Here is a 22,639-nt window from a genome sequence, read left to right as displayed (position 1 = left end):
TCAGCTGTCACATTAGGGTGGGAGGCAGAGCCCTCTCTGTGGGAGGCTCTGTGACGTCCTCCTGGATGCACTGAGGGCGTTAGACCAGCTGGCTTGGTGTTTTCCCTCTGAGCTCCTCCCTTAGCTTGACCTCTGGGTCAGCAGCCCCGTCCTCAGAGTCACAGCCGTGGCAATGGTGCGACTCTGGTCCTGATCACCCCTTCACCTCCGATTTCTGCAGCTGCCCCCTGAGGTCTCGGGCGACTCGGTCGCGGAGGGTGGCCTCTTACCCCTTCCACAGCACTGAGCCAACGGGACTTAAAACCGACGAATTCATCTCAGGGAATGAGCTCCCTGGTTATTGTGTTCTCCCTCTGACTCCACAGATCTTAGACCATAACTGGTGATAAATTCTGAGACTCCAGGAGGAGGGTGAATCGGGAGATTTTGTTTGTTTTTCACAAAGAAAAAAATGAGCAACTGTCATGGTGGCAGCCAGCCAGCCCCACAGGCAATCGTGGTTCATCTCTGTCATTCATTCTGGAAGTCCTTCTTTCTCCCCACCCCTTTCATCCCCAGGCTTCACTCCCAACCCAACATATATTTGGGGAGCCGCTGGATGACGTGAAGAACAGTAAAATAACAAAGCCTGGGGTCAGCGCATTTAGCAGTGCGGACAAGGAGCTCAAAGCAGGTGTATCTTGAAACCCTGTGCCATCAAGTTTCGTTCCCACTCAGGGTCTATCCTGTTCTGTTCTCTACCCCTCCCTCGTTTCCTTCTTTCCTTCCTCATTTCTCTCAGCCTCTTTCTTTCTGCGGGTTGCCTCTGTGGGTCCACTTGGGCAACAAGCTATCTTTTTTTCATATTTAGCAGGAGGAGAAAGAAACCTCATGTCTGTCTTCATCTATTAGCAAAACGTCTGACCCCCTTACCTTGGAGCTTTCATCTGCTTTGGGGACATCGTTTTAAATGTGCCTCGTAAGGGGCACCTGGGTGGCTCAGTTGGTCAAGTGTCTGACTTCGGCTCAGGACGGGATCTCACGGCTCGTGAGTTCGAGTCCCCTGTCGGGCTCTGTGCTGACAGCTCAGAGCCTGGAGCCTGCTTCAGATTCTGTGTCTCTTTCTCTGTCTCTGTCTCTGTCTCTCTCTCTCTCTCCCTGCCCCTCCCTTGCTCGTGCTCTCTCTCTCTCTCTCTCAAAAATAAATAAACATTAAAAATAATTTAACTGTGCCTCATCAAATGTGAATGTGGCTGTGGCATCTTGGCCAAGAAATGATTCCATTGTAGCACAAGCCTTGAGACATGCCTTACATTCTAGCTGGATCGGGGTAGTAACGACCCGTTTATGTCAACAGTGGAGGAGAGAGCCTCCAATCCAGATTATGATGTAGTTTACTAAGAGATTTTTGAATCGAATAACCTGCATCTTCGCAGTTTCTTATGAAAACGCTCACAGTGCAAAGGAATACCCCTATGTTCTCCCAGTTTAAAGGAAAAAAGGAAAAAACAAAAACAAAACATGACTCCCTAAGAAACTCATGTTCTTTCATTGAAGTCGGCCGACTGCGTAAAGTCATCTAACAAATGTTTTCTCTCTGACTAAAGAGTAACCTCAGCTTCCGGAATGAGTCCTTTAGTTCTCTTGCCTTAGTTTTCTGTTGTGTAAAAAAATCAGCATAAATGTGATGGCTGCAAATCACGCCAGTTTGCTAGCTCTCTGTTCTACGGATCAGAAAAAGTCCAGCTTGGAGGGCGATGAAAACAAATAACAGGAACCGTGGTGTGATTGACGCATTGCAATCTCCCGCGGCAAATGGGGCCCGAACCTCAACAGACATTGCAAGTAACATTAGAATTGCCTGTGGCCGGAAGCCCTCGTTGTCGTTATTTTCTGTGCCAAACTGGCTTCGCCCCTTGGAACTCTGAATCATTTACTTCTCGAGCCAACGGGCCAAATACCAACTACTTCAAGTCTGTTAGAATCCGGTGAAGTAGATAACGAGGCACTTGAAATATATCAAATGGTAAACGATTTGGTATCAGGCACTCTGGTTTACTCTGCTTTCAACAGGGTGCCCTCTCTGGGGCTGGCATGGTGTTCCTTTTGAAGCTCCCTCTCCGCCTTTAGTCAAAAACCGTGGCAGGTGCCTGCGTGGCTCCGTCGGGTAAGCCTCCGGCTTCAGCTCAGGTCAAGATCTGACCGTTCGTGAGTCCGAGCCCCGCGCTGGGCTCTGTGCTGTCTGCTCGGAGCCTGCTTGGGATCCTCTGTCTCCTGCTCTCTCCACCCCTCCCCTGCTCGTGCACGTGCGCTCGCGCTCTCAAAAAAAATAAACATAAAACACACACACACACACACACACACACACACACACACACACAAAACAGTGACGATTAGGGCTCTGGGGCTACTCATCCTCACCTGGAACTCGTCAGAAATGTAGATTCTCCAGCCCCATCTGCTGATTCGGGACTCTTGGGGTGGGAACCCACAATCCGTGGTTTGACCAGCCCAATAGGTCATTCTGATGCTGACGTAAGTTTGGGTGTGCAGGGACTCTCGGTCCTTCTAAAACTAACACGCTGCATAAAGTTTTGCCTCCTTTAATGTGTAACGTCCGTAATGAGTCCTAGTCATGCACGTCAAACATGGGACCTCCCTGAGGTCGGTGCGCGCGCACTGAATGCAGCGTTCGTGGTGGGTGCAGACACTCTCCAGGTAAGCAGATCTGATGTCACACAATCCTGACATCTCACGTGATGGGATGCGTGGGACCTGTCTTTCCACAAACTGCACCTGAAAATTGATGGCAATAGGCAACACGAGGCAATGCTCTTGTGTTTGTTTTGTTTTGTGTTGTTTTTTTTAGTGATCATGTATACGCCTCTTCTAGGCTTTGGTCCTGTTAACTAAAACTTCATCTCCCCATCCTGTAGATAAGAAAGCTCTAATTGTATGAGCCAAAGATGGCTTCAATTTCTGCCACTTTCTAGCCACGTGTGGTTCTTAGGGACTCAAACTACTGGAATCCCCTGGCCCTCCCAGTTCAGGCACCCATCAACTTTATTTCTACTTGGCTTTAATTAGCCTCTTTTATCTAGCTTTTCCTGGGTATTCCTCCTGGGGGAAGCTGTTCAAGGACTCCCTGTAAGAGCTTTAAAATCTGCATTTTTCAGGTATTTTATTTGTGTTGTTTATCAGGTTGATGGGGCGCCTGGGTGGCTCAGTTGGTTAAGCGTCAGACTTCAGCTCAGGTCATGATCTCACGGTTCGGGCTCTGTGCTGACAGCTCAGAGCCTGGAGCCTGCTTCGGATTCTGTCTCCCTTTCTCTCTCTGCCCCTCCCCTGCTCTCTCTCTCTCTCTCTCAAAAATAAATAAACATAAAAAAAAGGTATGTATCAAGTTGAGGAAGTTCCCAACTATTCCTGGTTTTCTGAGGGTTTTTAGTATGATTAGATGTTGTATTTAGTCAAATGCTTTTCCTGCATCAATTTATATGATCAGAGGATATTTTTAAGGTTTATGTATGAGACAGAGGGGCGGGGAGCAGAGAGAGAGGGGGCGGAGGATCTGAAGTGGGCTCTCTGCTGAGAGCAAACAGCCCAATGCAGGTCTCGAACTCATGAACCCCGAGATCACGACCTGAGCCGAAATCAGACACTTAACCAACTGAGCCACCCAGGTGCCCTATGATCTGATGATTTTTATTCTTTATCCTGTTCATGTGGTTGGTTGCACTGATTGATTTTTTTCATGTTTAGCCAGCCTTTCATACCTGGAATAAATCCCTCTCTCTGCCCCTCCCTTGCTCACTCTCTGTCTCTCTCTCTCTCTCTCTCTCTGTCTCTCTCTCTCTCCAAAGTAAACAAACATTAAAAAAAAAAAAAACATTTAAAAAATGTGGGGTTCAAATGGGTAATATTGTGTTGAGGATTTTTGCATCTGTGTTCAGAAAAGGTATCGGTTTCCTTTCCTAGTTTCCTTTCTGTCATGTCTTTATCTGGTTTTGGGGACTAGGATAATCTATAAGAAATTGTGGAGAATTGGTATCATTTTTTTCTTAAATGTTTGGTAGGATCCACCAGTTAGGCCATTTGAGCCCAGCGGTCTCTGTTTTAAAATGTTATTAATTATGGGTTCAATGTCTTTAATAAGTATGGGCTACTCAGGTTATCTATTTTTTGTTGTTTACGTTTTGGGAGTTTATGCTTTTCAAGAATTTGGTTCATTTAGTCTAAAATATCAAATTTGTTGGGGTGCCTGGGTGGCTCAGTCGGTTGGGCGTCAGACTTCTGCTCAGGTCGTGATCTCGGGGTCCGTGAGTTCTAGCCCCGCGTAGGGCTCTGTGCTGACAGCTCGGAGCCTGGAGCCTGTTTCGGATTCTGTGTCTCCCTCTCTCTCTGACCTTCCCCCATTCATGCTCTGTCTCTCTCTGTCTCAAAAATGAATAAACGTTTAAAAAAAATTTAAAAAAAATATCAAATTTGTTGGCATACAGTTATTCATAGTACTCTTTTATATTCTTTAATCCATGAGATCAGTATTAATGACCTCTGTCTCATTTCAGAAACTGGTCATTCGTGTCTCACCTTAATTCACCATTGGACTGGCTAGAGGTTTATTCATTTAATTGACCTTTTCCAAAACTAACTCTTGGGGTTTTTTGGTGTCTTCATGGTTTTCCTGTTTTCAATTGCATATGAATTTCTACCCTTTTTTTTTTTTTTTAATAATTTCTTTTCTGATTCCTTTGGTCTCTTTTCTCTAGTTTCCTAAAGTGCAAGCTTAGCTTTCTTCTTTTGTAACATGTGCACGTAGTGCTATATATTGCCCTCTTGCGAACCGCTTTCCCTGCATCCCACAAATTTTAATGCTATCTTTTCCTTCTCATTAAATTCAAAATATTTTAAAATTTTCTCCTGCCCCTTCTTCTTCTCCTGCACCTTCTTCTTCTTCGACTTTGGCTTACTTGGAAGTGTGCTGTTGAATTTCCAAACATTTGAAGGGTTATCCAGCTATCTTTCTGTTACCTATTTTTTTCCTTTAGTTTAATTCTGTGGCCTGAGAGCAGACTGTGTATGTATTCTGCACCTTTCATTTAGTCCTTGGGTGTGGCGTGGCCCAGAATGTGGTCTATCTTGGTGAATATTCCATGGCGGCATGAAAACCTGTTCGTGTGGAGCGAAGGCTTGGGGGAGGGGAGGGCGTGCTGTGATCTGTGATTAAGCATCAGCTTCCGTCGGCCTGTGTCTCAGGGCTGTGACCTTCACAAGTGTCTCTCTACAGTTCAGCTTTCCCGACTCCCTTCACTGACTGAAGTGTTCTCCATTTCCTTCCTTGAAGCCCTGACCCCAGTTGACTGTTTTCCCCACCCTTTATTCGGGGCAAAAAGTCTTCAGGAGGCTGGAAGGGGATAGATATCCTTCCCCAGTTGGAATGCAGCTTTGGAAAAACAGTTTCCTCTGGAGACTAATATGTGGATTTGGCTTTCGGATGCGCCTCTCGTAGGAATAGTGTAAGAAGAACCAAAAGGGCTTGTGCCTTAAGTCTCCAGCAGTTGTTGACGTGAAAGCTGTTTGTTTGTGGAGCACATCAACAGACTCTTACACAAAAAGATTGTCAATCCCCTTAAAATGCCGTGGATGAGGTGATTGTAGGAGGCTGGAGGCTTGTATTAAACAGATGAGAGAGGAGGCCAGAAACCAACTATGTGGACTGGCCAGTGAGCTTGCCAGGGTTGAACATGATTAAAATGGTGGAGGGGCGCCTGGGGGGGCTCAGTCGGTTAAGCATCTGACTTCAGCTCAGGTCATGATCTCGAAGTTGGTGAGTTTGAGCCCCGAGTCGGGCTCTGTGCTGACGGCTCGGAGCCTGGAGCCTGTTTCAGATTCTGTGTCTCCCTCTCTCTCTGCCTCTCCCCAACTTGCACTCCTTCTGTCTGTCTGTCTCTCCCAAAAAATAAATAAATAAATAAATAAATAAATAAATAAATAAACACTTAAAAAAATTATAAAAGTAGAAAGTCCAAGACTGTTTTGCTAACTTCTAGGCTAAAGGGAACCAAATTCTGTCCATCTTTCTGTTTGACATTCTAAGCCAGAGGCTGACATTCTCAAGTTTACCTCGGGGTCCGATGTGGCTGTTGGAGCTCTAGCCATCTCACTGCGTTCCAAGCAGAGAGGAAGAGAGGAAGTACAAAAAGGCTTTAAACATATGTGCCCATTTTTAGTGTATTTTCATATTTTCCCAAAATAAATCACTGGCTAGAAATTAAAATCAAGGAAGGCTAGATTTTTTGGAATCTTTTAGCTGAGTATACCATTGCCCCAAACAAATGCAGGGCCCTGTGACCGTGGGAAAAGTGTAGAAAGACACTGGCTGAGCAGCTAGTTGTGTCTGTACAGGGGCCTTCCCAGCACCCATCAAATCAACCAGGAGCAAAGCTGGCCTTGCCTCTAGGTGTCCTGTCCAGCCTGAAATCATGTGGTTTTGGGGGTGACTTAGGGAAGCCTGCTTGTCTTTGTGACCAATTGTGGGCGGGGTGGGGGTGGAGTGTGTATATCCTTTATTCTGTCCTTGTAAAATTACTAACTTTGGAACTGGCTAGTCTGACTTGCGTCCTGGAAAGCTGAGATTTCCCGTGCCTTTCCGTTACCCCCAGGCTGCTCCCTCCTGGGGCGGGACCAGTCCTTTGGAGATTCATTCCTATGGATGAAGCAGGATGCGTTTTGAGCCTGGAAAATTGCCAGAGTGCAAAGCCTCCCGAGCAGAAGTCAGGTCAATAAACCAGGCAAATAAGGCTGTGTTGAAGGGGCACTTTTTCCTATGAAAGGTAAAATACTGTGTAAGGCAGAGTGTGCTGGGGCATGATGGTAATGAAGTTCTCAGAGCAGGGGAACTGGAGACGGGCAGGTCTGAATTGCAAAAAGCCACCTGTCAAACCGTGATTAAAATTAGTGGCTGCCATTTGTAGACAGAGAGACTGATACCAATGCTGTAAGACTTGCCTTCCAGGAGAGAAACAAAGGTTCGGGCAGGGCAGTAGATGGCCCCCAGAGGAACGTGCTGAGATGTAAGTGTGTGCGTCTGCTGTTTTCCCATAGAGAAAACCCCCGGAACTTTTTGGAAATTTTTTGCCCCAGAAATTACTGGAAACTAGGTCAGTCTGGGAACCCCTGAAGAACGGTCGGGATGCACAAATCTTTAGAGCTGAGGGCATCGTTTGTTTGTAATAGTTAACGTTTCCATTCACTTTCTTCTTATTATTATTTGTTTAACGTTTATTCATTTTTGAGAGACAGAGACACAGCATGAGTGAGGGAGGGGCAGAGAGAGAGGGAGACACAGAATCCGAAGCAGGCTCCAGGCTCTAACCGACTAAGCCACCCAGGCGCCCCTCCATTCACTTTCATTTGAAACAGAAATCCATATATCTCTACTAGAGTAAGCAAGCACTTTTTAAACAATATGGTGACAACATTCTTTTCTGGAAAAAAAAAAATGATTGAGTGAAGGTTTTTTGTTCTTTATGCAATAATAATAGTAGTAGTAGTAGTAATAATAATAATAATAATAATAATAATTAGGTATTAGGGAGTATGTTTGCACGTTCTTGGAGCTTGAGAGGGAGGCAACAAATTATACCTTTTAGTAACACACCCCAGAGGTCTTCAGGTATTACGAATCACATATTTTTAGATTTTTTTTTTTTTTTTAGTTTATTTATTTGAGAGGGACAGTGACAGTGCAAATGAGGGTTGGACAGAGAGGGAGACAGAGAGAGACAGAGAGAACCAAGCAGGCTCCGCAATGCCAGTGCAAAGCCCGACGCGGGGCTGAAACCCACGAAACCCTGAGATCACGACCTGAGTCGAAACCAAGAGTCAGATGCTCAACTGACTGAGCCACCAGGCTCCCCTTTTTAGATTGGTTTTAAGTTAAAAACTCTACTTTTTATTTTAAAAGGCAAAGTGCTTAATCTCTGTGTCCAGAAGTCAAAGGTCATCCATCTGTCTTTATTTTTTTTTATTTTTTTTAACGTTTATTTATTTTTGAGACAGAAAGAGACAGAGCATGAACAGGGGAGGAGCAGAGAGAGAGGGAGACACAGAATCCGAAACAGGCTCCAGGCTCCAAGCTGTCAGCACAAAGCCCGACGCGGGGCTCGAACTCACAGACCGTGAGATCATGACCTGAGCCGAAGTCGGACGCTCAACCGACCGAGCCACCCAGGCGCCCCATCCATCTGTCTTTAGAGAAGCAGTAACAATAGCAACTCCTCTTTATTCTTCAGGGTGAATATTCACAGGGCTTGAACGTGGTGACGCTGCTTCTCAACGCTTTCCCCTTGGGGCTGTCTGGACACGGTGACCTTGGGAGGAAGGCCTGAGCTCTCCGTGGTCCCATTCCTTGCCCCCTCCACTCCTCTGGCGGCTGAGCGAGGCCACCGCGTGCTGGCGTGCCCCGGGAACGCGGTGTCCCCGTGTCAGACACACATCGCGCAAGAGCCCCGTGGGGGCGACCCCGGGGACAACAATCAGGCGGGAGGCTCGACGCCCACCCGAGTTTCCGCACGGGCCCAGTGGGTAGAGTTGGTTTGATTTTCACTCCCTGCGGTGCCAACAGGAGGGAGATGGCCGCTGGGAGCACTCATCAACAGGGTCACCGAGGGCTGAGGCGTCTACACTCTGAAAGTAACACTGAGAGGTAGCAGGGAAAACCTCCTGGGCCGCCGCTCTTGGACAAAGCCACCGTTTCTGGGATCTAAGTCGTTCGTCTGTTCCAAGGCGGGGCAGCGCCCCCTCTGCTCGGCTCTTTGGGTTTGGGGGGCCTCCACCCACTGGCTTTTGGGCTTGAGTCTCTATCTCTCTCTCTCTCGCCTTACCTTCTAGCTCAATTCATTCGGCCCAAAGTATTTCATAAAGCTCCTGATGAATAATTCACGGGAATGTACTAACAGTGTATACATTTTAAAGGAGGAGCCTCCTGGAGCGAGTTCGGCTTTAATAATGTAACAATGTAATGATTCGATGTTGCCAGAAAAGCAGAATTTAATCACACATCTCTCCTCTCCCTCCTGACCCACCTGTCACAGACGGTTGGCTAATAAATGGGAAGGAAGATTTACTTGTGGAGAATTCTATCAGGAAAGAATCATCATTTGCTCTGTGTCCGCCTCCTCCTTCCTCGGGAGGCTCGATGCCAGAACTTCCTCCCCAATCAGGATGTTATTGATCATCCACCGCACAGCTTTTGTGTGGGAAGCAGGCCAGCAACGTGGCCTTTCAGCATGTTGGTGGCCCGGGCACCCCCACTGTCTCACTTCAGTCCCGCCGTGCCTGATGAATGTCACCTGGTGGCTGACTAAATTAAATTAAAAGCAAAACAAAACAACCATCACCACTACGCAGTGACAGAAAAGAAAAAAAAAAAAAAAGACAAACAAAAAACCCAAACCGACAGCCCAAGCATATCACACCTAATATTTCAAACTTCATAAAGCTTTCCAGGAGACTAGCATGCCATTTTTCATAGGAGACAGAGAGAGGACAGTCTCACTCCTGTCCCCTCTCCTCACCTGCCTGCGAAACAAAACAAGCAAGAACACAACCTAAGAGAAATACGCAAACTGTTGTTATAGGATGTAAATGGCTACTTTCAAATTGCTGCTACTCACCTGACAGCATAGAGCAGGGATCGCCCTCCTCTTGCCGGTAAAACACGGGTCTGTGGACCACAGCCTTACGCGCCTACAAAGAGCCAACTGTGAAAGCCTTCAATAGCTACCACGTAAAGCGTTTGGCCCTAAGGGAAAGATAAAGCACAGCGCGTGGATAGAGAGGGTTAAAGGACAGGTGGGAATAGGGTGTGGCTGATGCGGGAAAGAACATTCTGGGCACAGATGGCAGCCAGGCCGGGATTGCAAGCTGGGAGTCCGGAGGGTGCTGTGGACAGCAGAGGAGGTAAGTGGAGCTATCAGGAGGGAGGGCAGCAGGAGGAGAGGTCCCCAAGATTCAGGCCTCCCCGCCCCCGGGACAGGGCTTTGGAGCCCTTTTTAAGGACTTTGTCTTTACCCTGACTGAGATAGAAACCAATGTAGGAGGCTGGTCAGAGGAGAGACATTTCCTTAAATTTAAAGGCTCCTGGTTTTGTGGCGCATCGACTCTAGGAAGGTAGGTCTAAGGCACAGACCCCAGCAATTCCTAAAAGGCCATTGCAATAATCCAGGCAAGAGGTGCTGGTTCCTCGGACCAGACTAGTTGGGACGTGGGAGCGTTGATCGGGGGGCTGGGAATGAGAAGGGGTCAGTTCAGGATATATCTGGGAGGTGATGTGGACAGGATTGGGTAACAGGTTGCACACAAGGTCTGAGAAAATTAAGAATGTAAAGAATGATTCCACGGGGTTGAGGTCTGGGCTACCTCAGGGCGTCACGGTCGAGGGCAGGTCCCGAAGCCAGTATTGTGGAAGCTGGAACGGGACCAAGGCAGAAGCAGCATGGCCTGAGGGGCGTGACAGGCCGCCGCTTAATGTTAACGTCGTATTCCATCTCCAACGAACTGATCGCTGTTCGTTTCTTTCTCCCACCAAGGCTCCTGGGCCTTCTGTGATTGGCTTTCAGTCCCTGACCTTCTGGGGTTAGGTGTGCAGCCCGCAGAGGGTGGAAACCCCGCCCCCCCAGAAATCCCTGGAGCCACAGGCCCCCTGCACCTGACACGTTTCTCCGCAGAACTGCCCAGCCCCTTCTGCGCCCGCCTGGGGACAGGGGGCGGGGCGGTGGGCGGGTCTCTTCCCAAGCCAAGAACACGTGCTCACAGGGTAGCAGGGATGTCAGCGTTGATGCTTCTCTAAGAACGTGGCCTGTCCTGTGGGTGTCATTTAATGAAGGCGAATTACCTGTATACATGAATTGTAATAACAGATCGAAATCATAAAAGCTTGACGCTTTAATTTACTCCCGGAAGAACTCCAGAAAAACAGAGATGTTTCCGAAATCATTTTTTTTTTTTTCTGAATTTGTTTTCTGATTCCGTCTTCAGAAGCTGTGCCATGTGACATTCACAAAAGCAATCTATGTGCATCCGGGATAGAAATACGCTTCTCTGATGCAGGTGCGCCCTGTGAATCGGAAACTGTGTGACTCCCTATCATTTGGGCCACAATTCGTTTCTTGTTAGCAGTGAATTTATGAATCCCAGCTTTCTGCTTTCAACCCTCGCCTTCAGATTCCCCTTTTATTGCTCAGGATGCAGCAGGATAAAAGGAGAAAATGAGTTGTGATTGCAGAGAGTCCATTGTTTCTTGATTATGACCAAAAATGAGATCAAAAAACACATGTGTAGAGCTTCAAGTATCCTGCGAGGCTAGATGTAATTCCAGAAAGCAGGGATGACCTCCCGCCTGGATTCCCAATCTCTCCCCTGGGAACCTTCTCCTGTCTGCTCAGTGAGGCTTCGAGTCATTTAATGGCGCATCCAACAGTGTAAACCGAAGAGTTAGGATTCAAATGCAAATCTGTTAGGTAAGGTTATGTTAGTATTGCAATAGATAACCCCCAAATTCCCAAGCTGAGCACAACAAAGCTCTAGTTCAGCTCCTGTAACAGTCCCACACGGGGGTGATTAATTGCTGATGGGACAAGAGGGTTGAGGGACCAGGCTGATGGAGGCAGCTGATCAGTCTGTTTCCTACAACCCCACTGGACATTGCCATCTAGCCAGGCTGGGATGAGAGAACTTGGAGAAAACAAGCCTGTTTTTAACCGTTTCAGTCTGGTAGGGATACGCTTCCTGGGTGGAAACTAATATTTATCCTAAATCCATGGGAGCATCCAAAGATGGGGGGAATCTCAGGGACATGGGAGAGAAGTCAAAATGGCATTGCTTATGTCAGCAAGATAAAGCAAACCGGCCAGAGGAGGACCTTGTAGTTACAATTTTGCCTGGTGATTTATTTACTCCCGTTGTCCTTACTCTTAATGAATTCTCATTAATTCTTTCATTCCAGATCTATTTGCAGGTGAGAAGATTATGTTACCTGTATTTCAGGGCTTGGGAGGAAAAAGGTGTCAATGTTGCAGCATAATGAAATAAAGTCATAGCCCTAAATTCTAAGCCTGGTTGGGAAAGAGCTGTAAATCTCAATGTGGTTTTTCCTCAAAATTTTTCCACCTGTGTTCTGAGTGTGAATGCCCATTCTCAGGGAAGAATGTGTCCTAGATCTACGTCCACTGATGGAACTACAAAATTTCTCCTTAAGTTTTTCTTTTTTTTTTTTTTTTTAATAGAGAGCTATGCAGAAGAGGGGCAGAGGGAGAGAGAGAGAATCCCAAGCAGGTTCCATGCTCGGTGCAAAACCTGACCCAGGGCTTGATCCCATGACCCTGGGACCATGACCTGAGCCGAAACTGAGAGTCTGACACTTAACCGGCTGAGCCACCCAGGTGCTCCCAAGATTTATCTTTTACCTGATTTATAAATCAATCAGGTGCAGGTTTGAATAAAGAAAGACTAGAGTGGGCATCTATTAAGAACAATTTTGAGCCTGGAGAGAATTGATAAAAAGAACAATCAAAGGTGAGTTTAGAGAGTATGCTAGTAAGTGAAGCCTCTCTGTCGGAGCCTATCTCTCTGAGCTGTCAGCACAGAGCCCAAACGTGGGGCTCGAACTTACAAACCATGAGATCGTGACCTGAGCCAAAGTCGGATGCTCAACCGACGGAGCCACCCAGGCGCCCCTCAGTGTTATGGCTTTTCTCTCCTCTGTCTTGACAGCCCTTTTATCACAGCTGAAGACTGATTCATCCTGAATGAGCATGTCTTTACTTTTTCCCTCTCCAGCTTTGTTGAGAGTTTTGGGTAAAGAAAGACAATGAGTTGTAAGAATTTGCCTGAGGTAAAGAAATTCCTTCCTACGCATCTAACAATCTAGGTGGAAGTGGAATCCGACTTTGGTTTTGTCTGTGGAAGATGCATCATTTTTGTGCCCCACGTACTAGGTTAAACTTGGAGGTTCACTTTTCACCCCACATGACCGCTTTTACACGGAATTCATTTACATAAACACAACTCAAAATATTATACATTTCATGGTTTTCAAAAAGCAGTCTGTATAGAAGATGCTTCCATGTTAGCTCCCTGACACTTCACGCCCCAAACCGGCCAGTCTTGATTTTATGTGTGAGTCTGTCCCTGTGTCAACCGGACCAGGATGGTATGCTTTTGGAGGTCTAGTTTTTCCTTTCCACAGGTTTCCATCTCTGCCGTTTCTGTTGGGGCCTTGAGTAGCCATGGGTTTCCCCAAATGGTGTCTTTCTTACTTTCCCTTTTCTTGCAGCCGCAGTGACCTTGTACATCACAGAATCAAGAGGATTAGGGTCAGAGCCGAATTAAAGCCCAAGGTTAATGCACAACATTCTTGGGTTCTATGGAAGGTTTTAACGACTTCTGATTGACAAGTGAGAGGCCTTTTTTGCTTTTTTTTTCTTTCTGAGTTTCAGTTACATAGTTTTACCATAAGACATGATATAAATGACTTATTTATGTACTGCCAAATTTCTTTAAGTTTTGCAGTGTTTACAGAGACTCTAACTTCTTATAAGAAAGTATTCGCGACTAAAAAATAAACCCAACCACCAATTTATATGGTGTGAAGCAAAAATATCTACTGACGGTTTTATTATTTATTTACTTATTCATTTATGTTTTAAATATAATCTGTTTTCAAGTTAGCTAACATACAGTGTATACAATGTGCTCTTGGCTTCAGGGATGGCTTCCCATGATTCATTGCTTACCTACCACACCCAGTGCTCATCCCAACAAGTGCCACTGGTGGTTTTAAACAAAGTTCTTGTGAAATTAGCCTCAAAGAGAAAAAAGAAAAAACAAAACAAAAAAAACCTAACCATTGATACATATTAGAATTCTATCTTCAGTAGATCCTGATAGAGAAGCAGACATTTTTTCTAGACAGGGGGGTCTAACAACTGGTTTTCTAAATGTAGAAACCCCCAGGCAGACCTAGGAACTCATGAGATAGGGTAAGAAGTTTCCGGAGCAAATCAGAATCTAAAACCATATCTCTAGGAGGGATACAATTGGCTAAGGGTTCCTTTAAGCCTGTGCTCCAAGCCAGGGCCCCCCGGAAGGTAGACTGGAGTCGTTTCTATACCCCAGTTGCAACATACATCTTGACCTTGGGGCATTCAGTCCCCTGCCTTATTGAAACATGAAGTCAACAGACATAAGACTCTTCCAGGTTTGATTACTTCTACAGTATTTCCTTTTATAAAGTATTTCTGTTTTTCTAGCAGACATGACTTACTTGATTATGCTAGGGAATTGGCTAAAGAAGTTACTTAAATATTTAAAAGGGAAATGTTGATTCCTGTTGCTAAAGCACATTAACAATTAGCAGAACTACTAAGATAATATCTCTTAGGTAATACCAAATTAATAATTGATGGAGGTGAACCCTCAGAAGAGTACAAGACAAAGTGAGCAGAGAATCTGGGGTGGATCCAACTATTTCTCAGCAAATTCAGACCTTTGTAGGGACCAGCCAGTTCGGGCCAGTGGGAAGCTTTATCTCAGAGCATGACTTTTTTCAAAGAATTCTACCATGGTTTGAGGTTAATGGAGTCGCACAAAAACTTGACTGGATGGGGAATGACATTGCTCAGGTGAAGGAAGTAACAGTACTCCATACATCACTCTACCTTCATAGCAAATGTGGATACATTTTGAATTATAAAGACGTAAGCCAATACCATCGGAGTCTTTTTAATTACTGGCTGAAGCTACATAAAATCTTAGCGATTGAAGAATTAAATACTTTTGTACGCCTATTGAAAATGAGCTGCTTCATTTAAAAAAGAAATAGGGATACAATACCATGAACTAATCTCCAGACCTTCTTATTCAATTATGATAGTCGCCTCACTAGTGCCCATTTCCTGGGCCAGGACCCTGTCTAAGATCAGCACTGCATTTCATTGACCTGTCTTCTTCATCCACTCAGGCAATCTGAGATAGATCCTCAGGCTTTGGGCACATTTAAAGAGTAATTTGGCTTTATTTCTTCTAGGAGATGCAGAATTAAGAACTCAGGTCTGTCACGTCAGGAAATCTGGGGCTCTGGTCACAGGTCTCTCCCTGTAGGGTATTCTGAATCTAAGCCATTTTATCTGTATGAACCCAAGTTTATATCACTTATCAAATAAGGGAGTTGGACAATATTAAAGGTTTTCCAACTTCTTACCACCAAGGACGTTTTTTAAAAATTATTTTTATCTTCCATATCATGAAAAGATTTGGCTTGCGACCCAAACTGAGCTACTTCGATCATTTTTGGCAGTCAAAATATAATAAGTCTCATAAAATAAGTAGGTTCTTTATCAGACATGCAAATAACAAACGAGCATTGGGTAGGTATCGTAGGTGTTCAGGGAAAGAGAAATTGATAACCAAAAGGAATGTGCCACAGTTTCATAACTTTCTAAAATGTGAACTCAAAACTTGGTAAGTACTCAATTGGCCTATCCGTTGTTGGAGAGTTTTGAAGGGGGAGAAAGTGAATCATTTCTTTTTCTGACTGTTGTCTCTGGGCTTACGCAGCAGGCATATGTTGAGCTACAGGTAGTTACAAATACATCAGGATTATGGGCTTTTCGGTGTCACAGTTTTCTTCTGCTCCGAGTGGATTTCTATGCCTAATGTGCTCCTAAGAACATGGCTTTGACAATTGGTAACAAAATTCGACTTTGACAATATCCTGTGTAAAATACATTAACGGTTCGATTACATTTCATCTTAAAAGCCACGTTTTGACTGTGTAAGATACACTTTCAGATAACTGTAAGTTTCCTTGTTTTTTAAAGGAATTATGTAAGTGTAACAGAGAAACTGTGATGACCCCTACTGATGTAGTCCAGCTTGAACATATCCAAACTCAAAATGCCTACTAAATATTAAATTAAATTAGTTAAATTAAATTAAATTAAATTAGATTAGATTAAATGTTATAGAGTCCAGGAAGCTTCTGGTTACAGTCCATGAATGGTAGGCCTGAAGCACATAAGGCAAATGTGGATTCACTTAAAATCTAGGTTGGCATTTTTTTTCCTGAAGGAGATTTTTGAGTCTTAGAAAGAAGCGTATTAAAACTTAAACTTAATAATTTTTAATATACAAGTTCTAGAAATAAGAACAATTTCAATATAACTTACTTTAAGTCAAATGGCCCTGGGGTGCCTGGGTGGCTCAGTCCTTTGAGTAGCCAGCTCTTGATTTTGGCTCAGGTCATGATCCCAGGATAGTGGGATCGAGTCCCACATCAGGCTCGGGGCTGAGTGCTCTCTCTCTCTCTCTCACTCTCTCTCTCTCTCCCCCATTCTCATTTTGTCTCCCTCTCTCACAAAATAAATAAATAAATAAATAAATAAATAAATAAACAAACAAACCTTAAGTTAAATGGCTCTTAAGGTTATGTTATTGTATAACCTAGAGCTATTGTAAATTATAATGTATCCATTTATATAATTCATTATATTTATTTGTAATCACTCTAAATGTTACACAATAGACTTTTAAGAGATTGGGAGTCCCTACACAGTCACCCCGTCACACCTAATTTTTCAAGCAGGGACCTGAATGAGTCCAGAGAGACGCAATGACGCGCTAACCATGGCAAAGTGGGCGTCACCCCTCAGGGGCTCTGCTGTCCCAGTCGGCAGAACCGGGGCTCTTCTGTACCACACCTAACACCGCCTTCTTCATGGGAAAGAACCCACGGGTATGGTTTTTCCCTTATTACCTTAAACAAACACCATAGACAGAATGTATTAATAAGTGGGAGGCTTTTACAGAGAACCGAATGTTGTGCTCGTGGACGTGATGGAAAAGTGTATTGCAGGGACCAGACTAGTCTCTGGACCAACAAAAGGGAAACACACAACGCATAAGTTGATTGCAGAAAAAAATAAAATAAAATAAAATAAAGTAAAATAAAATAAAAAAGAAAGACAAGTCCTTGACTTCTTTGTCTCTCTGGGAACGTATGGTAAGAATAGTGCGACCTCCTTGTGATGATTCAGTGGTTTTAGCACAAACTGATACCAAGCAGTTCTGAGAGGCGTGAGAAGGAGATCCCTACCCACTCTCGTCTTATGAGCTGGGATCCAGGACGAGCAAGGAAATGGTTGGCAGGGGAAAGACAGCCTCTCATGGGGGTTGGGTCCATAATTTCTGTAAACTCTTATGTAATCTTGTAACTCGTGATTCTGAAAGGAAAAGTTCTGAAGGGACAAGCAGAATACTGTTCCTCATGTAATGGAGAGACTACTGTCTTCTTCTGTGTCTCATGGAAGGAGTGGCCGGTGACTTGATGACTGTTATTCCCTGAATCAGGGGTTCCAGTGTGTGAAGCCCAGAGAAGCAGCCCTACCATCATCTGGGAACTTGCTAGAATTCTTGCCACCCTCCCCCCAGGACTACCAGATCAGAAATTCAGGGGACTGTCCCAGCAACCCACGTTTGAACAAGCCCTCCGGGTGAGAGTGCCTGCTGAACTTTGAGAGCTACGGCCCTAAATCATGCCCATATGCGCATTGAAGCTTTCCTGAAGGCTGTAGCAGACGAAAGTAATACCATGCAGCTGGATTTCATGCATTTAGAATCCACATTTTCTGCTTTCCTAATGTATATGGAACCGTAAAGAGAAAGGCACGCTGATAGCTCCCTCATCACGGGAATGGTGGTGTTTCTGCAATGCTTCCCTGAGAAAATGTGCAGGGCACAAAGAAAATGGGGACACGACACTAAAGGGGTTGTGCCATTGGAAATCGACCCACTGTCTAGAACCAAGAAGATTTTCTGGGGCAATTCTGAGAGTGTCGTCCTTTCCACCGAGAAGCGGTACCTGAGGGAGATCAGTTCAATCCAACACAGACTTAGGTGATTTGATTTCAGAGATGATTGTGGCCCGATTGATAACAGACCTGGGATTTATGTAAAAAGAAGAACAGCTCGTGCACTAACGTTTGTCTTGCGGTCCGATAGTTTCAGCCACCTATTCCTTGTTTAGGATTTGTAACAATTTTCCACTTGATCTCCTGGCTGCTGGGAGTTCATGGTCCCTGGAACTTTCCCTCTCCTTCCCTCCTGGGAAGCACGTTGGTTCACCTTAGCTTCCCTGAGATGGAGAGAGAAGCCAGTGCAGGTGCGTCTTGGTGGGACCTCACATAGACACTCCCAGGATAGAGTGAATCAGCCTAGAAAGAGAAATCCCAAGTAAAAAAAATGAGTTATAGTTTGTCTCTTGATTCTTAAGGGAATATGAAGGTACAAATTCCAATCCACTTGCACAAAAATCAGCCCAAATACTGTGTCCTTTTTGGTATAGATTCTCAAAATTTGGGGGGGAAATGGGATAGACTGCTCAGGTCCTTGACAGAACTAAGACAGAATTAATAGAAAGGCACCTAAACTTTCCTTCTCCTTTGAATCATAGTTGGCTAAATTCCCCAGTCATAATTAATGGATTATGAGCCAGACTAACCAAGGTGATGGAATAAATTTAAAGGAAAAAGCAACAAAAGTCAAAGTATATGTCAGCACCTATTAATGCTGCCAGTAAGAAGGGCAAGGCTGGAGATGGGCTAGAGATGCTACCAGAGCACATGTCAAAATAAAGACCACTGGTGGTCAGGTGAGAAAGCCACCAGGAAGCAAGGCACTTTGGGAAAAAACCTGCTGGAGACCCAGAGTTGAGTCTGTAGGATAAGGAAGGGAGGTGAGCTGTCTCTCTCTTCTCCCTGCGTCCTGCACAGCTACATCCTTCTGGAAAGCAATTCTATGACTATAGACTTCCATTTCTTTGGATTCAGATCTGTGATTCCCACCTCCACCCACAGCCCAAAGGCTCATGCAACCAAGTTACTGGCAGTTTTCAGTCTTGCATCAGTAATTTGTGACCAAAGAAAAGCACTTCTCTGAGTTCGGATGGGGAGAATCACGGGAAGGGATCCTGGAAAAAGCAAAGTGTAAGTCTAAGCTCTCCAGAGAAACCAAACCAAGAGGAGATGATGGATGAGAAAGAGAGAGACAGAGAGAGAGACAGAGACAGAGAGAGAGAGAGAGAGATACATAGAGAGATACATAGATAAATAGGTAAGTAAGTAAGTAGATAGATAGATAGATAGATAGATAGATAGATAGATAGATAATAGATGATAGATAGGTAATAGATAGATAGATAGATAGATAGATAATAGATGCATAGATAGATGACACAGACACACATACATACATACATAGGCAGATACATAGATGATGATGATAGATAGATAGATAGATCATTGATTTGAAGGAAAGGGCTCACATGATGGAACCAGCAGTCTGGAAACTAAGGCAAGAGCTGATGTTGCAGTCTTATGTCTGAAACCCACAGGGCAGGCTTGCACACTGGAAACACAGGTAGGATTTCCATGTTGCAGCTTTGAAGGTGAATCTTTCTTCAAGTTTTGCTCTTAAGGCCTTCAACTGATTGAGGAGGACCACCACATCATCAAGAATAATCTATCAAGAGTAATCATATCTACAAAATACCTTCAGAGCAACATCGGGACTAGTCTTTGACCAAACAACTGGGCACCATGGCCTGGCCAAGCTGACACATGAAGCTAACCATCAGACACAGTCAAATCTTCTGGAACTTTCCCCATCCTTCTGGAAGACATGCTGCAAAATTCTAATACATTCCCTGGTGTGGCTTCAGTAGAGAGGAGCCTCACCGTGTAAATACAGAGCACGACAGGGTTTGCGTCAACACTTACGCACACAGAGAGTTGGGCCTCGATATCCTTCATCTGAAGGGCAGGTAATCAATTAATCAATTCAAGAATTTCGAATACATCAGCAGTTGCTAAAAATGATGCCACGTTCCATACAGTTGTGTGCCTTCATTTTGACACATTTGGTTTTTACTGAAGTGACTGGTTACCATCATGTTTTTTTCTTTTGACAGAAACAGAAAATTGGCCTCAGCAAATCCCTTATATCTTTCAATTTCTTATACTTTTAATCCCATGTTTGGAATTATTTTAATTTTATGTTTTTAATGTTTATTTATTTTGACAGAGAGAGAGAGAGAGGTAAGTAGGGGAGGGGCAGAGAGAAAGGGAGAGAGAGAATCCCAAGCAGGCTCCACACTGTCAGCACAGAGCCCAGTGCAGGGCTTGACCTGACCAACCAGGAGATCATGACGTGAGCTGAAATCAAGAGTCAGATGCTTAACTGACTGAGCCACCCAGGCGCCCCTATTTTGATTTTCTTTGTAAAGTTTGTATTGTAGATGGGACTAGTTTATTCGTGTTGGAAATACAGGTTTCTTGAAAATATTTATGTTTTTCCATGTTTATAATTTGTTTTCTCTTACAATGCAGTATTTGTCTTTACCATAAACTCGTGGCTTCTCAACATTTTATTTTTTTAAATTTTTTTAATGTTTATTTATTTTTGAGAGAGAGAGAGAGAGAGAGCCGGGAGGTGGGGGCAGAGAGAGGGAGACACAGAATCCGAAGCAGGCTCCAGGCTCCGAGCTGTCAGCACAGAGCCAGATATAGGGCTTGAACTCACAAACCACGAGACCATGACCTGAGCCGAAGTCGGACACTCAACCAACTGAGCCACCCAGGTGCCTCGGATTCTCAATATTTTAATGGAACTGTCTTTACTGGTGGGCATCCCTCCTAGTTCTCATCCTCCCCCCAGCTTCTTGCCTTCAGTCTCCTGAGGGGTAAGAAATGGACTCTCATTGGTTGATTACTTTCTAGGCCAACTTCCCTTCTTTCATATTGCAAATTTCCTGCACTTCTATTTTTATCAAATCCAGCGTTTCCTGATTTTCCTTTATTTTTCTTTCAGGGATTACTCCCTTATTTTGTTGAGGTATAGCCTTACATAGCTTTGTAGGAAAAGAAACAGTTATTTCATATTTTAAAATGTTTCCATTCTTGGGGCGCCTGGGTGGCTCAGTCGGTTAAGCTTCCGACTTTGGCTCAGGTCATGATCTCACACCCCGTGAGTTCGAGCCCCCCATCGGGCTCTGTGCTGACAGCTAAGAGCCTGGAGCCTGCTTCCGATTCTGTGTCTCCTTCTCTCTCTAGCCCTCCCCCCGTTCATGCTCTGTCTCTCTCTGTCTCAAAAATAAATAAATGTTAAAAAAAAAATTTTTTTTAATGTTTGTATTCTTGCCTCGTGTGGTAGTTCACCTACACTTAGAACTTTCAGATTAAAAACCTTGCCCCTCAGAACTTTGAGGGTGTTGATGACCTCTTGTCTTTTGACAGTGTTCCTGTAAGGAGATATGGTGAACATTTTTTAAACATAGTTTTAATAAGCATGGAACTTTCAAGGCACGTATCTATCCTGAAATCCAGGGAAGATGATTCTATTCTGCTTAAAATTTTATCATTTTAGAAAATTCCAAAATCAAAGGCAAAGTTGTTAGAGTGTGTACATAGCAAAAACAATATACCTCTCCCAATGCTGCATTTACAGAGGATGGATTCACACTGTTTTGCATAGACGTGAGCCTCTGACTACTTCAGCTTTTTTTTACATGTTTATTTATTTTTGAGAGAGAGAGAGAGAGAGAGAGAGAGAGAGAGAGAGAGAGAGATACAGAATCTGAAGCAAGCTGCAGGCTCCAGGCTCTGAGCTGTCAGCACAGAGCCCAACACAGGACTCGAACTCACTAACCGTGAGATCATGACCTGAGCCGAAGACAGACGCTTAACCGACTGAGCCCCCCAGGCACCCCATACATGTATTTTCTGCACAATAAAAGGAATACTACCAAATGTTTGTTATGGTAAGAAATTGTTAGGTCTGAGACGGTTGTACGTCATTTGTTGGACATGGACATACAGCCTCTACCACTTGGCATTCTGCAGCTTTCCTTGGCCTTGGCACTTGTCCCGTTCTTTTGTCTGCTCCAGTCTCCCACCCAGAATTCTTCATTATTTTGGATTTTTTAGAAGTGCCTTTACTACCACTTTAATGGAATCTTCAGAAGAAGGGCCAAACAGGCGGGCTCAGTCTCACATTTTGGAAGGGAAGCAATGTGATACGATTGTTGTTTATTTCACCAGCAACTGCCTCCCCGAAATATTGTATATGTGACCTCTATCTCTTTTCTTGTTTTGAGCCATTTAAATTACTTGAATTGTGATCATTTTTAGACTCCTACCAATAATTAAATGGAGGGAGTTAGGAGAGAATCATGAAACTCATCTGATAAGTCAATAGTTTGAAGGTACATATGTTTTTAACTTTGAAATGTTAACTTCGGTGAAGTGTTCAATTCCTAAGCGTAATAATGGGATTAACTTGGCAGTTAACGTGATGAACACAAAGGAAGAAACCCCATCTCCTTAGTGGTGGGGATTCTGTTCGTTATTCTCCCCGTTCCCTTGGGAAGCCCTCTCGCGGGAATGGATTTCTAGGGAGGCATAGACATCTGGAGAGACTTCCCTAAGAAACTGAGGACACCAAGTTCAGAGTCAGCATTCACATGAGATGTGTTGGCAAGAAAGATATTTACCTGACACTGAGGATTTGCATATTTAAAATGCAAGGCATGCAGGTGCTTGCAAAG

The 22,639-nt window shown here is 44.4% G+C and overlaps 2 long non-coding RNA genes across 3 annotated transcripts; one reads left to right on the top strand and one right to left on the bottom strand.

Moving 5' to 3' along the window:
- Positions 1 to 9,012: 9,012 nt before the first annotated feature.
- Positions 9,013 to 10,737, bottom strand: LOC147584005 (uncharacterized). Of its 2 annotated transcripts, none has more exons than XR_015255082.1 (4): positions 10,402 to 10,737; positions 9,657 to 9,743; positions 9,459 to 9,590; positions 9,013 to 9,343 (listed from the first exon to the last, which is right to left on the bottom strand). It is a non-coding gene; the product is annotated as an uncharacterized LOC147584005 (long non-coding RNA). The 2 variants fall into 2 exon arrangements; XR_015255084.1 differs by having other exon boundaries at positions 9,657 to 9,729.
- Positions 10,738 to 11,677: 940 nt separating this feature from the next.
- On the top strand, positions 11,678 to 12,093 carry LOC147584004 (uncharacterized). The gene is made up of 2 exons (XR_015255081.1): positions 11,678 to 11,754; positions 11,987 to 12,093. It is a non-coding gene; the product is annotated as an uncharacterized LOC147584004 (long non-coding RNA).
- Positions 12,094 to 22,639: the final 10,546 nt, after the last annotated feature.

The sequence above is a fragment of the Puma concolor genome, chromosome A1 (genome assembly GCF_028749965.1).
Source record: "Puma concolor isolate L17-30 chromosome A1, mPumCon1.1.hap2, whole genome shotgun sequence".
Taxonomy (NCBI): domain Eukaryota; kingdom Metazoa; phylum Chordata; class Mammalia; order Carnivora; family Felidae; genus Puma; species Puma concolor.
The sequence above is the reverse complement of the archived record's forward strand: the minus strand, read 5'-3'. Positions and strand labels throughout refer to the sequence as shown.